Below are 14,142 nucleotides of genomic sequence, written 5' to 3' on the forward strand. Positions count from 1 at the left end.
CGACACCACATATGTGATCGTAAAAATAAGGTGTGGTGCAGTTATGGCTTTAGATAAATCGCACTTCAAAATACGATGCTAAAAATGACCCAAAATTACCTCGCACCGCACCGCGAATAGCTCTAATTATCACAATTCACAAGTGAAAAGTGCATCAATAATTGTGGGTGGATCAACATCAAAACCAAAAGCATTTACGTTCTCTTGCATGCAAATATGTAATATTTTAGAGAACAATAAGATAAGAATCATCGAATAGAATATAACAAAATCTTATTTTATGATTTTGGTTTGTTATGTCATTTCTTTTATTTATTTGTTTGTTTATTTATTTTATATGTTAAACTTATGGATTCAAACCTTTGTTTTTTCTTGGGAATTGCTTGTGACTCAAACTCAAGTCTTTTATTTGTTGAGTAGAAACTTCATCATTTTAGTAAATTAAAACTTACAATTCCTCTTATTTATTTGATCATAATAAAGTGTTTTATCAAGAGCTATTAACTCAACTACCATTTTTTGGTGTTTCTTACAAAAATGTCTAGAGTTCAAATTTCCTACCCATTGTAACTATTGAATTATAAAAATAATTAAAAAAAAAAAAAAAAAAAAAAACGACAACAACAACGAATTGTCTTAAATCTTATTGCTGAGGCACATAATTCAGGTCTTGTTCTTTAGAGAAGGAAATATATACCTTAAAGTCGTTATCCAAATCATGTCACTAATAGACCTGGACAAAAATCAAATTTTACCATTTAATTTTTTTTATTATTATTTTTTTTTTTTATGAGAAGAAATTTTACTGTTTAATGTGGGGAGCAAATTTAGAGATGAAATTAGAAGAAAGATAGGCATTCAGGCAAAATCTTATTATTCCCATAGCTGTAGCTCAAATTGCCACGTAGGCAACAGGATTTGAAAATTTTGATTGATTTGTCTTGTTGTATGGCATATATAGAAGAGCAATGCTACGGTTACAAATTATATTACAATATTTTTACAAACTATTGTTATAGTCAATTTTTTATTGGTTTTTATCTAGGCTCACTGCTAACATCACTTTTCATTTACCAATAATCACTCATCATATTAGTAGATTGTAAATTCTTTTATAAAATAATTTGTATCTCTAACATTATTCTATCCAAAATGCACAAATAGGATTGCTAGACAAAAGGCACAAACATTGAATCTCCATCTTAATTTATTAAATAAAAATTTTAAATCACATGTTCAAATATTTCTCACAGAAATTCTCACAGAAATAGAAGGGTATATTAAAGCAATTTGGTAGGCCTTGAAGCATTTCACTATCAACTTCCTTATTGAATGCTACAAAATACCCTCTTGACCCATTCCAATAGACTTTTCTCCAAAGCCTTATAAACACAATTTCTAGTTCTAGCTTTGGCATTAATGAGCACCTTCTAACAGGTTTCAGAGCTTATGCCCACTTACCATTGTTTAACTCAGCTCTTTTGTAATCACCAGCTGCATGATGCATCTAAAAATGAACCAAATATTTGCTTTGTAGCAACTGAAAGCAGTTGAGAATCACAAAAATTAGTATCTAATGAACATTTAAGACAATATAAAAGGAAATGGCTGGAATACTGATGGGTCACCAACTTTCTGTCAAGGTCAGGATCCAGTTTATCGTGACTTGCTAGTGGCTTTAGAACTCGCCACGTGGTCTTGATGATAAATCCATTAGTTCTTCAGCAAATTTACATCATAATTTTCATAACTTTTTCCGTACGTTATTGATTTGGATGTGCAGGACCATGAAGGAAACGACGAAGAAGCAGCTATAGCCTATATTTTTTAAATAAAAGAACCGACTAGGTTAGGTAGATATAAATTAATGTCATCTCATCCAGTTATTCACCACCAAAAAAAAAGTCATCTCATCCAGCCAATGGGGTTCATGCGCTATCCTACACCACCAATGAATGAGTACCATCTCACCTTCTCACCTTATTTACATGCATATCTCTTTTTGGAGTTATTTCTGATCAGTAATTAATTTTTTATTAATTTTTTTTAATGATTATAGAATTTTTCTAGTATCTAATTATTATTTCAAGTGTATGCCGTCTTTCTTTTCAAGAGGTTATCTTAGAATTCATTTGGAAACAACTTAATTAGCTGAAACCACTGTTTTAAAAACCAAATCAGATTGGCCAATTCAATCGATTCAATTGGGAACCGAACCTAGAATTGGTTTAGTTAAAACCAAAAAAACTGATCAAAATTGAGAAAAACTAGTCAAGAACTGAGTTAAATCGGGAACCGGTACCTTTTTTAGTTATTTGATCCATTTGGTTTTTAAAACCATAGTTGAAACTACAAACATTTTACTGATAGCGTAAAAAAAAAAATGTTAAAAGCTAACTGAATAGTACAATAGGACGCATGAATAATACCAAAAAGAGCTAATAACTCAAATAAGCTAAAACTTGCATCACATCCCAAACGGGCTCTTAGTTGTTCCTACGACATCATGATATCCATAAGATATTGGGTTCGAAACATGGTTTTAAAAACCGGACAGGAGGCAGGTTGCCGATTTTTGGCTGGTTATTCTCGGTTTTTACCAGCCTGACTAGCATCTGGTTCCCAATTGAATTGGTTGAAATGGTTGGTTCGGTCCGATTTTTAAAACCTTGGTTTGAAATCTCTTGCCAACAATAATTCTAGTAACACATAAAATATCTTATAAAAAAAAGTAATACATAAAATGTTACAATTTTTATTATAACTAGTATTCTACTTGACAGATAATTAGTATTTTACATAACATATTATAATTGAATTTCTGTCAATTTTACATAAGTTTGCCCATTTTTCTCACCTTTCACATTTTATCAGGTAAGTGTTCAGGTAAAAGTTGTATTATTAAAATTTTTGATTTCTTCTTCTTCTTCTATATAACAAGATGTCATTCTCTCCCATTGTCCAAAGAGACCTTTCAAGCTCTCTCAACTCTCAAGTATTTCACCCTCTCCTTTCTCTCTTGTTCTCATTAGCCGAAACAAAGCCCCCACCTCCTACTCACTCCCCATCAGCCAGCAGCCTTCTTCCTCTCCTCTCCTCTTAGCGTCAGCTAAATCTACACCTCCCTCTTTCTTGCTCTGTGAGTCATCCATTCATTTTTTTTTCTTTGTTATTTTTGGTTCACATATCACGTTGATGGTAGATATTTGTGTAGCTAATAAATTTGAGAGATAAATATATTTTCTCTATTATTTGGTTAGATCAGTGAGCCATCTCATTCTAAGAAAATGAGGCCTAAAAGTACTATCAATCCGAGGCGGAGAAAGAAAATGGGTCCTAACAAGTTCTTAGCTGCCAATCTACACACAACCGAATTAGATAATGGAATTGGGGGACTAGGAAAAAAAAGGTAAAATAGAATATGGATGATTTCGTTATTCTGTATTTCATCTTGGATTATTTGTTAAACTGGTTTATTTATTTATTTATATCTTGATTATTATGTCTATTCAAAATGTAAAGAATCTGAACGCACGGTAACTATCTGTTTTTTTTTCCCCTAATACTGCCTGTGTATATTATAGTAAAAAAATGTCTCTTTAATTTTTATTTTTTCAGTATTTTGATGTTAACTATTTTGTATTTTTGGTTTTTGTGTGTGTGTGTGTTTATTTTGCATTTTTTGTTTTGTTTTTGGGATGTTATCACCATTCACTAGTGAATCGTTTTCCTTTATTTAAGGTTACCTTGACTATTTGTTGGAATAATATTTCTACCTCTACGCATGATTAAGAATGATAAAAGTTGAAGTTAAATAAAGTTGGTATGAGTAAAATACATGAAGCTAAAGTTAAATAATGGTTGCAATTGTATAGAGTTTGAAGATGTTTGATGAAATGCTTTATAGAGTTTTAGTTTATTTTTCTGTGTTGAGGGTTCTTTTTACGTTTCTTGTACCCTAGACATGCGTCTTGATGTTATTGGACAACGCTTAGTTTAGACTTTTTCTAAGAAGGAAGTTGTCTAAGAAGGAAGTTGGGCTTGACACTCTGCAGAATGAGCTCCAAAGTACCATTCTGCCGTTGTCAGTTTGTGCGCAAACGTTGAGTCCAAGTTCAAGGGAAAACGCTGCAAAGTGGACTTATCCTCTATTTTTGCCTCAGAAGGAACTTTTCTCTAGTGTTTACCACAAGACTGACTTTTCTACTGTGTGGTAAAAGTTTTTGCTGTGCAATAAAATCTTCTATTGCGTAGTAAAACTTTTTGCTGTGCAGTAAAACCTTTTGTTGTGCAATAACACCTTTTGTTGTGCAGTAAAGTTTTTTGCTGTGCAGTAACACCTTTTGTTTTGCAGTAAAGCTTTCTGCACTTTTCTGCAACGTGAATGACTACTATTTTTTTTTTTTTTTTTTACTGTAGAAATACTTTTCTACTTCCTGCACATAAACAAATCTAAATCCTAAAGAAAATAGTCAAAATACCTATCAAATAAATGTTAGTTTAAATGGGTTAGCATATTCTCAAATATATATACATACATATATGCGTATATATACTTATACATATTCATATATATTATATACATATATAAAATATATGGCAAAACATAAGCTACAATGTATATATATATACTTATGGCAGGATAATGATTAGGTTGCGTCAAAAGTAAAACACGTAATAACAAAGAAATAGGAAAGCTTAAGTAGAAAAGGTTTAGCTAGTATAATAGATAACATAGTAAATATAATAAAAAATGTGCTATAGCAGAATAATTAGTACAACAAGTAAAGATACCACAACATGACAACTGATGCAGCAAACGTGATAAAAACGTGCTACAACAGAATGACTAAATACAGCAGATATAAGTTCTAACGAGTGAAATCGAATATATATGCAATTAAAATCAAGTATTGAATCTTCCCATAAGATAAGTAAACAAAGAAATAACCCAAACCCCAACTTGAACAACCTTGTCATAGGCTTTTGCCATCAAAGTTGTGCATTTTGGAGAATAGGCCTAAATGGCTACTAGCTATTACTTTTGGGGACTTCAAAGAGTGAGTTTGCTAAGAGGGAGGGAAAAGATGATCTATTGATGCATGCCCCTATTCGTGCTGTGTTTTCTCTCTTCTTTTTACCACTCTCTTTCTTTCTTTCTCTCCATTCTTTTTACTCTTAGTTGTTTTTCTCCCTTGGGTATTTTCCCTTTTGAATCCCCCTCTCCCTAGATGCCTCTCTCTCTAAGTGCCCCCCTTAGGTTCTTACTACTCTTTTACCATGGGTTCCTCCCCTTAAGTGCCCCCCCCCCCTGCCGCCGCCAATCCTTTTTCATCTGTGGCTACTTCTTCTTTTTATAGCAAACTAATTCAATGAGATTTCTCCCTTTTACCCCTAGGGCTTCACCAACTAATTTTGGCTTGTTGTGGGCATTCCTTCAGTACTGCCTACCAACCCATTGGTTGTCCAATCACTACCTTTGCTTAGAATACATTTGCTGCACCATTACTCATTTCGTGACAAAATTCCCTTTTGTTTGTTCTTGTTGTATACCTCTATTTCTAGGTTCAAATGGATGAGGATTGGGCTACCTCACTACCTAGCTTTATGGCATGCATTAGATGGTCCCAACCATCTATTACTTCTTTTGGGTAAGATACCATCCCAGTAAGGTATATTCCTAAAAGAAGTCACGACTGGAAACCAAATATAGACCCCCTTTTCCTCCCACCACCAAACCACACCCTTTGAATCCCCTTGACTGTGGGCCTACCTCCCTTGTATTGGCTGGGTACAGGTTAATGGTGCTCTAGCCCTTGTGTGCTTGCTCCACTTATTTTGTGGCAGATCTGTATTCTGCTGCAAATTTGTAATTTGCTGTAGATTTGCGTTTTGCTGTAGATCGCTTTCCCTTGCACTTTTTTCTTTGGACCTTTCTTGCTTTTCGGTCTTCTTGGTGGGCCTTTGAGCCTTGCTTTTCATTGGGATTTTCTTCGTATGGGCTTTTGGGTACAGATTCAAAAAATGGGCATCAACACTTTGTATTTTGTCTTTTTTTTTTCTTTTTCTTTTTTGTGGATTTTCATGTTAGTTTGGTGCTAAGATTGTGATTATAAATTGAATTTATGTTAGTGTCATATTTTTGAAAACTTGAACTTCTTTTCTGATTATTCTCTATGGATTTTTTTTTCTTTGATTTCTTTGCCAAAGCTTATCCCTTCGTTTCATTTATAGCACTAACAATAATCCCTTTCTTAGTTTCTTTCATTGAAACATACTATGCTTTCTTAGCTTAATAATAATTTCTTAGTTTGAAGTTTGTCACAATGTATTAGTTCTCTCTTATTCCATTTGTTTGTCATTATTGTGGTTTGAGTTTGGTAGTAGTTGATTATTCTATTTTCTTTTAATGTTGATTTTGGAAATGCATAGAAGTGTTTGTGAAAATATCTATTAGAGAAACTCTGAAGTTTTCTCCCTCTTTTCTTGATTTCTTTGTCAAAGATTTCCCCATTCTTTTTGGGTCCTTGCTAAAAAATAATTTCTTGTGTGATGGTTTGATTTTTTTTTTCTTTCCTTGATTTCTTGTTTTTGTCCAGTTGGTGCTCCCTGTTGTTTTTGTCCATCACGGAAGCTTTAAACAGTTTGAGCATGTTGTGAATTTAATTAGCTTGTCTTGAAATAAAATTTTTTGCCAAAATATTTTCACCTGCATTTGCCACTAAATACCTTAGATCTCTTTTTAGATTCTTTCAATGACAACCTTTATTGGAGCCTAATTTTGCTTCAATGCCTTTTTTCAGTTGGTGAATTTCCCATCTTTGCTTCTCCTTAATGCAAAATGCATTTGTTATTGTCTGATCGCCACATTAAAATTGGGCTATGCACCTATTATATTACGACATTGATTACAACAAAATTAAATGCATCTCATGAACATTCGAACTATATGATCTGCTTTGTATTTCACTTTTAATTTTGGTCCCTTAGTTGAGTTCTTAAGATGGAAGCTCCTAAGCTAAACCCTCAACAAACTTACATAATTAGTAATGATAATGATCTTATGGCTTTACTTGTGCTTGCTGTTAATTGGAAATTTTGATATATGTTTATCTTTGAAATCACTCTTTGTTCTTTTGTCAGGTTGAATGGCATGATTATAGGTATGCTATTTTTCTTTTGATTACTGAGATCGAGAAAAGGCAAGTGCTGAAGTTTAGATTGTTTTATGTTAGTGAAGATCACATGTTCTCACACTTGCATAAGTTCTACTATTACGAAGAAGTATTGTAGAAATATATTTTTCTTGGATACATGTAGAAACTTCAACATTTACCTTTAGCAGCCCCTTTGATGATTCAAAAATTATTTTGAATGGAAGTATTTTGCAAGGGTATTATCTTATTCATTACACTTTGGCTTCAACTTGCATCCTAACAGAATTTGTGAATGCAAATTTTAGGTTCTTTTTTGAGTGAAATAAATCATTGCCCATGAATATATATATATATATATATATATATATATAGATACATACATATAGGGCTCTTGCTCTAATAGCCATGTAATCAAAGTGCACATTTCAATAAAGTTTTGTTTATTCTTGAATCAAACTATCGCATCAATTCATGACCGTATAGGCAACATCAAAATTGTTCAATTTGAAACATTACAAGAAATTAGAAATAAAAGGTACACAATCAATTACATTTATTAAACTCTCAAACCAAGATAAAGAAAAGAATAACTATATTTTATTACATTCTTCTTCATTTGTACTCTAATTCCTTGTAAAAGTATTCGTAAATGAACGATGAAACTACTTTAACTTAAGTGTCAAAATTAAAGAATACATTCAATGTTTCATTGATACTGAAAATTAGCTTTTTGATAGCAAAATATGGCTTCAATAAATAAGGGAATGCTCGTAACAAGTTCTACTTTGAAAACATTCAATTACAACCAAAGGCCATACACCATTAACACACTATAGCTTTTGAAATTTGGTTCAGCCAAAAACTCTCGCAACAACATTCCATCTGTCATATATTTCAAAATAGTCTTTTCTGAAGTGCAATCTTCAAAACGAATAAAATAACCTATACCATGGCCAAGTTTGACACCCATTTCTTGAGAAACTCTGCAACAACACTCATTGTAGAAACTCGACTTGGCTGCGTGCATCTAAAGTTGATTTTTCCTTAGACTTCTCGAGCAACTTAGACACCTCCTCATTATCAATATTGCAACCATCCTATTAGGACATATGTGAATCATGTTATAAACATATGCCAATATAGAATTGGCTAATCTTTTGACAAAACGCACTTTACTTGTAATTGGGTAGATCTAGGATATGTTTAATGCTTTAAGGAACAAGGTTTCAAGATCAAGTGTTAAAGCCATGCAAGTTTGTCCAAGAAACAAGTGAAGAAGTGCTGGATTTTAAAGCTTGACAGCTAGTATCTATCAAGGTTTAAAAGCCTATTTAAGCCCGATGCTCGATAGCTGCTCGATAGATAGGTTAGCTGTCGAGGTTTATGAAAATCAGTTTTTCAGAGCTGATTTCACTTCAATCCATGAATACATGTTTGGGCTTTCTTTTCTCACAACCCTAAACATATATAAAGATTGTTTTAAGAGCCGTCACAGTTGATGCAACTTAATGCAAAAAATTTCAAGAGCATATTGTGGACTGAAGACATATGCCCTAGTTCATTTTTCTATTCAAAAAGCTGCTGTGTTTGTACATTGTAGGGTTTTGTAACCAAGGAGTTTCGTGATCTTTATCGTGTTGATGAATTAAAGAACTTTGCAGCCAACATCTTTCTTAAGTTGATGAGTAAGCTGCATACTGGGATCCACACATCGAATTGGTTAGCCACGTACTAGGAGTCGTGCATTAAAAGGAGAAATTGTCACTATAGAACAAGTCCAATTGGGTATAGGGGTAAGGGTTCAACTGTAGGTTGGTATAAAGTACTGGAATTCCTTTACTTGTAATCGCTTGTTGTGATAATAGTGAATTCTCGGGAATAGTGACCTTAAAATTACCCGATGGGGTTTTTGTCGTGTAGGTTTTTCCCATTCGTAAACAAATCACTGTGTCAATTTATTTTCCTTCTTCCTAGCAAGACTCATCTTAACAAAGATCTCTCTATCATCAGGATCTTGCTTGAACTTCTCAATAGCCTTCATAAATATTTCATCATTGACTTCTTCCATAGCCTCATTTACCTAAGGAGAAGTCATTTGTAGGTGTAGTGCTACTAACTTCATCAATGGTATACCTCTTATACCTCTTAGCTTTTGCTTCAGATGTCTCTATCCTAGCCTTAGTAGCCTTAGCCATTAACTGTAAAGCATCATTCATTTGGGAGCTTATTAACTCTCGCTTACTCTTACACTCGTTAAAACTATCACTTGGACGCTTGCTCAATTGGGTTGTAATGCCAGTATCAAGGATTGCCATGATAGGGTCTTGGGTAGGATTGTCTAAATTAACATGAACTCCCCCATGAATGAGTCGTTCTTCCAATGCGTTCTCTTCATCTGAAGTAGAAGGATCTTGGGTGGATGCACAATGTAGGATTCCAGTAGTTGTAGACTTATTAAATATAAGTCCTAGTAGATTAAAATTTGAAAATCCTTTACTTCGAAATATGTTTGCCTTGGGATGTGCCTAAAAATATAAAGACATCTAGTAAGAAAAAAAATGTTGGGGGATAATGTGTCAAAATAAAATACTAAATTGTATTCAAGGATATTTATCCAACAATAATTTTGCCATTACTCCTCAAGGGCATGAACAGTGTTGGTTTCAACATCCCAACCAAAACCAGTTTGATTTATGAGTATAGAAACTCACGGTGTAGTAAACGCATCCTATTAAACTTCCCCTTGAATTGAGTCATTGTAAAACTCAGCTTACCCAATTCATTCAGTAGGCCATCTACCATATTTCCCTTATTGATCTCTTTCAGCATGATGTCAATAAAAAGTTTCTCAAGTTGTGATGTCCAAAGATTATCATCATCAATTGAACCATTTCCTTTTATCTATTATAATACAATAAAACATGGAAACAACCTTAGAACAAATGCCATATCACCAGATCAACAAATACAAAAATAAAAGGAGATATTGACATTAAATTTTAGATACAATTTGTATAAACTGTTGAAAGAGAGAACAAACTTAAACCATTGCATAGTTGTTGCACAAAGATAGCTTATTATATGAAATCACTTTGTTAAGAACTTCATTAAAATATAGAAAGATATCACAGAATTCAACAAAAAAGAAGAAGAAGAAGCAAATACTTCACAATAACAACTATCACACAAAAACAAAGAGATCAAAACAATACAAAATTCAATAAAAATAAATAGCAAATAATTCATAATAACAACCTGTTTCTTTTAGTTGAAGTGACGATTAAAGCTACAATATTTTGTGTTTCACGACTCCTATTGAATCTCACATATTTTGTGTTTCATACGACTTGTAAAATCCTGCACTGCAATTACACTATTATGTACCTACAAAACTGAAATCCTATAAATTAGGAAAGTATTATTTAAATATAAAATAAATCAAACATGCTAACACTATTATATACCTATGAAATAAACCAAATGCGCTACTCTATCACATCAATCCCTAAGTTGGATTCTGCAAAACTATTTGTCCTTGTAACATTAGTTTATTCAAAGTTAAAGCAAATCTTATTTATATAGATGGTAAAATATTATCTTAGATGTGTACCTTCGACTGATAGATCACTAAAAGCTATAAAAGATTGTGTAAATCTGCCAATAGAAAAATAGAAAAATGAAATTAGGACGAGAGAGAGAGAGAGAGAGAGAGAGGCGCAGAGAATAAACTATAGGGGAGAAAGAGAAAGGGAGTGGGTTTTACTATATGTGATACCCCTGTCTTTGGTTTCGTTCTCTAGCCTCTTTGTGATGAATTGAAGATGCAACAAAGAATAAGAAATATATAGTAGGATTTGTGCTGAAAATTTTAGCAAAAAGTAGTGGCAAAAAGAGAAAAAAATATGTGGAGTAGTGGCAAAGAGAAAAAAAAAAAATTAGAGTAAGTTTAGTTGCACAATTCGAACCAAAGAGCTGGTTCATTAAAGTTGCAAAATGACATGTTTTTCTTGTGTTTTCACAAGCCTAAAAAAACACAAAACTGAAGAGAGCCCTTTGGCTTTTTCATTTTTCTTTGTAAATTAGAAACAAAAATTGTTTTCTCTTTTCTGTCGTTTTAAGTTTACCAAACAAGTTTTTTGTGATTGGAAACAAAAAATGGTCCTTGTCTCTGGTTTCGTTCTCTAGCCTCTTTGTGATGAATTGAAGATGCAACAAAGAATAAGAAATATATAGTAGGATTTGTGCTGAAAATTTTAGCAAAAAGTAGTGGCAAAAAGAGAAAAAATTATGTGAAGTAGTGGCAAAGAGAAAAAAAAAAAAAAGAGTAAGTTTGTTGCACAATTCAAACCAGAGAGCTGGTTCATTAAAGTTGCAAAATGACATGTTTTTCCTGTGTTTTCACAAGCCTAAAAAAACACAAAACTAAAAAGAGCCCTTTGGCTTTTTCATTTTTCTTTGTAAATTAGAAACAAAAATTGTTTTCTCTTTCTATTGTTTTGAGTTTACCAAACAAGTTTTTTGTGATTGGAAACAAAAAATGGTCTTTGTCTCTGGTTTTGTTCTCTAGCCTCTTTGTGATGAACTGAAGATGCAACAAAGAATAAGAAATATATAGTAGGATTTGTGCAGAAAATTATAGCAAAAAGTAGCGGAAAAAAGAGAAAAAATTACGTGGAGTAGTGGCAAAGAGAAAATAATTAAATCAAAGTATGTTTAGTTGCACAATTCGAACCAGACAGTTGGTTCATTAAAGTTGCAAAATGATATGTTTTCCCATGTTTTCACAAGCCTTAAAAAACACAACTAAAAAGAGCCTTTTGGCTTTTTCATTTTTCTTTGTAAATTAGAAAAAAAAATTGTTTTCTCTTTTCTGTTGTTTTGAGCTTACCAAACAAGTTTTTTGTGATTGGAAACAAAAAATGGTCCCTAAAAACAGAAAAGTGATAAAAAAAAAAAAAAATAGTAACCAAACATAGCCTACAACTGATTTTAAATAGAAATCTGATTTCAGAAACTGTTTTTTCAAAGAAATATAAAACTGTTTTTACAAAACTGTTTTCAAATAAAAATCTGATTTCAGAAACTGTTTTCAAAATAATATAAAACTTTTTTTATAAATCTGTTTTTTTTTATAAAAAACTGTTTTCAAATAAAAAAAATCTGTTTTTCAAATTTTTTTTTTTAAGAAATATAAAACTGTTTTAAAAATAACTATTTTCAGAAACTGTTTTCGTAAAACTGTTTTTCAAAGAAATATAAAACTTTTTGTTATAAAACTGTTTTAAAATAAAAAACGGATTTCAGAAACTGTTTTCCAGAACTGTTTTATAAAGCTGTTTTCAATGCAAAACCGTTTTCATAAACTTATTATTATTATTTTTAATATAAAACTGTTTTCAAAAACTGTTTTTCAAAATAAAAATCTGTTATTTCAAAGAGGGGAAATACAAAAAAAAAAAAAAATAATAAATAAATAAATGTTTCAATGCTTTCAATAATAAAACGTTTTCCAAAATGCTTTTCTGCATACAAAAGATATTTTCAAAAAATGCCTTCTACAAAAATACATGTGTTTTATCACGTTTTTTTTTTTTTTTTTCTCTTCCTTTAAAAAATAAAGATTTCAAAGTGTTTTTACCACGTAAATTTTTTTTTTCTCAAAACCTCACAATAAAATCTTTTCTAAGGAAAAATGTGTTTTTCCAAAATAATAAAAGTTAATGTTGTAACCTTTTATTTCCAAGCCTTTTCTTAGAATAGTTGTACTTTGTAGATTTGTGTTTAAGGCTCTTTCTCGAGTCTTTGAACACCCTATAAACTTACATTGTCCCTAACATTTATTGGTATTAATGAGTTTCTTTTTGTCATCTTTTTGCATGAATAAAAATGAGAAAATGGTGGGTGACACAAGGTGTTACTCTTCCAACCCTCTTTTTTCTTTGTGTTGTGTTTGTTTTTGTATAGCATTTAGTACTCATATGCTAGTTATATAGGAATTAAATATTCACATGCTGTAGTAAAGTATACTTGTATGCTCTCTCACATGCTACTTATCTATATATTTCACATGTTTTGATTGTATATATTTTGTCGGAGTTAATATCTACATGTTAGCTATATGTAAATATTTACTCACATGTGTATATGTATGTATGTATGTATATTGTTTGCAAAAACCTTTTAAAAAAAAAAAAAATCAAGATGCCAAGTATTCTATTTTTTCATACAAAGTTAACATTTGGAATAAATTAAAATGTGGTACTATTTTCAAATAAGCATTGTGGGGTGCCTAACACTATCCCCACACATAACCAAATTTCCGAGTCCAAGATCTTTGGTTCAAAGACTTTTAATTTACTAAGATTAATGAACCTTTAAAATTCGGTTTAGTTAATTAGGTAACTTAAAATAAAATTAGATATCTAGGTGACCAATCACACCTAATACAAAACCAATGGTAGGTTGCGACTTCTAAAATAAAAATAAGAAAAAGGGATTCACATGTGCACCCCACCCTAGAAACACAATTATACAAGAGTCACGTTGTTAAGAACTCAACGTGTGACAAACCCAAAAAATTTCAATATTTTGGGAGCATGATAACTTGTAAAGTAGCACTTCAATTTTCACTCAAAATTAAAATTTTGTTTTATAAGGGACATCTCAATTCTCAACCATAAAACTCCAATTACACGACATAACACCAATAATATCATATTATATATGTAGGGGCAAGGGTCCAAGATCGTATATTGGGCCTTGGGTTTTATTTAAGGATATAAATGGGTCCGAGGAGAAGCAAATAATTATTAAATATTCGCAGACCAATTTCCGTAAGTAGAGAACAAATGAAAGGTTGTCCGAGGAGTTCAATCTCCGCCTTTACTAAAAATGAATTGGTATCTTGATCTGATAATAAATAGTTATTATAAGGAGCGGATACCATAAGTTGAAACTCTCTATAAAAAAAAAAAAAAAAAATTAT

Source organism: Quercus robur, chromosome 3, assembly GCF_932294415.1.
Source record: "Quercus robur chromosome 3, dhQueRobu3.1, whole genome shotgun sequence".
NCBI lineage: Eukaryota > Viridiplantae > Streptophyta > Magnoliopsida > Fagales > Fagaceae > Quercus > Quercus robur.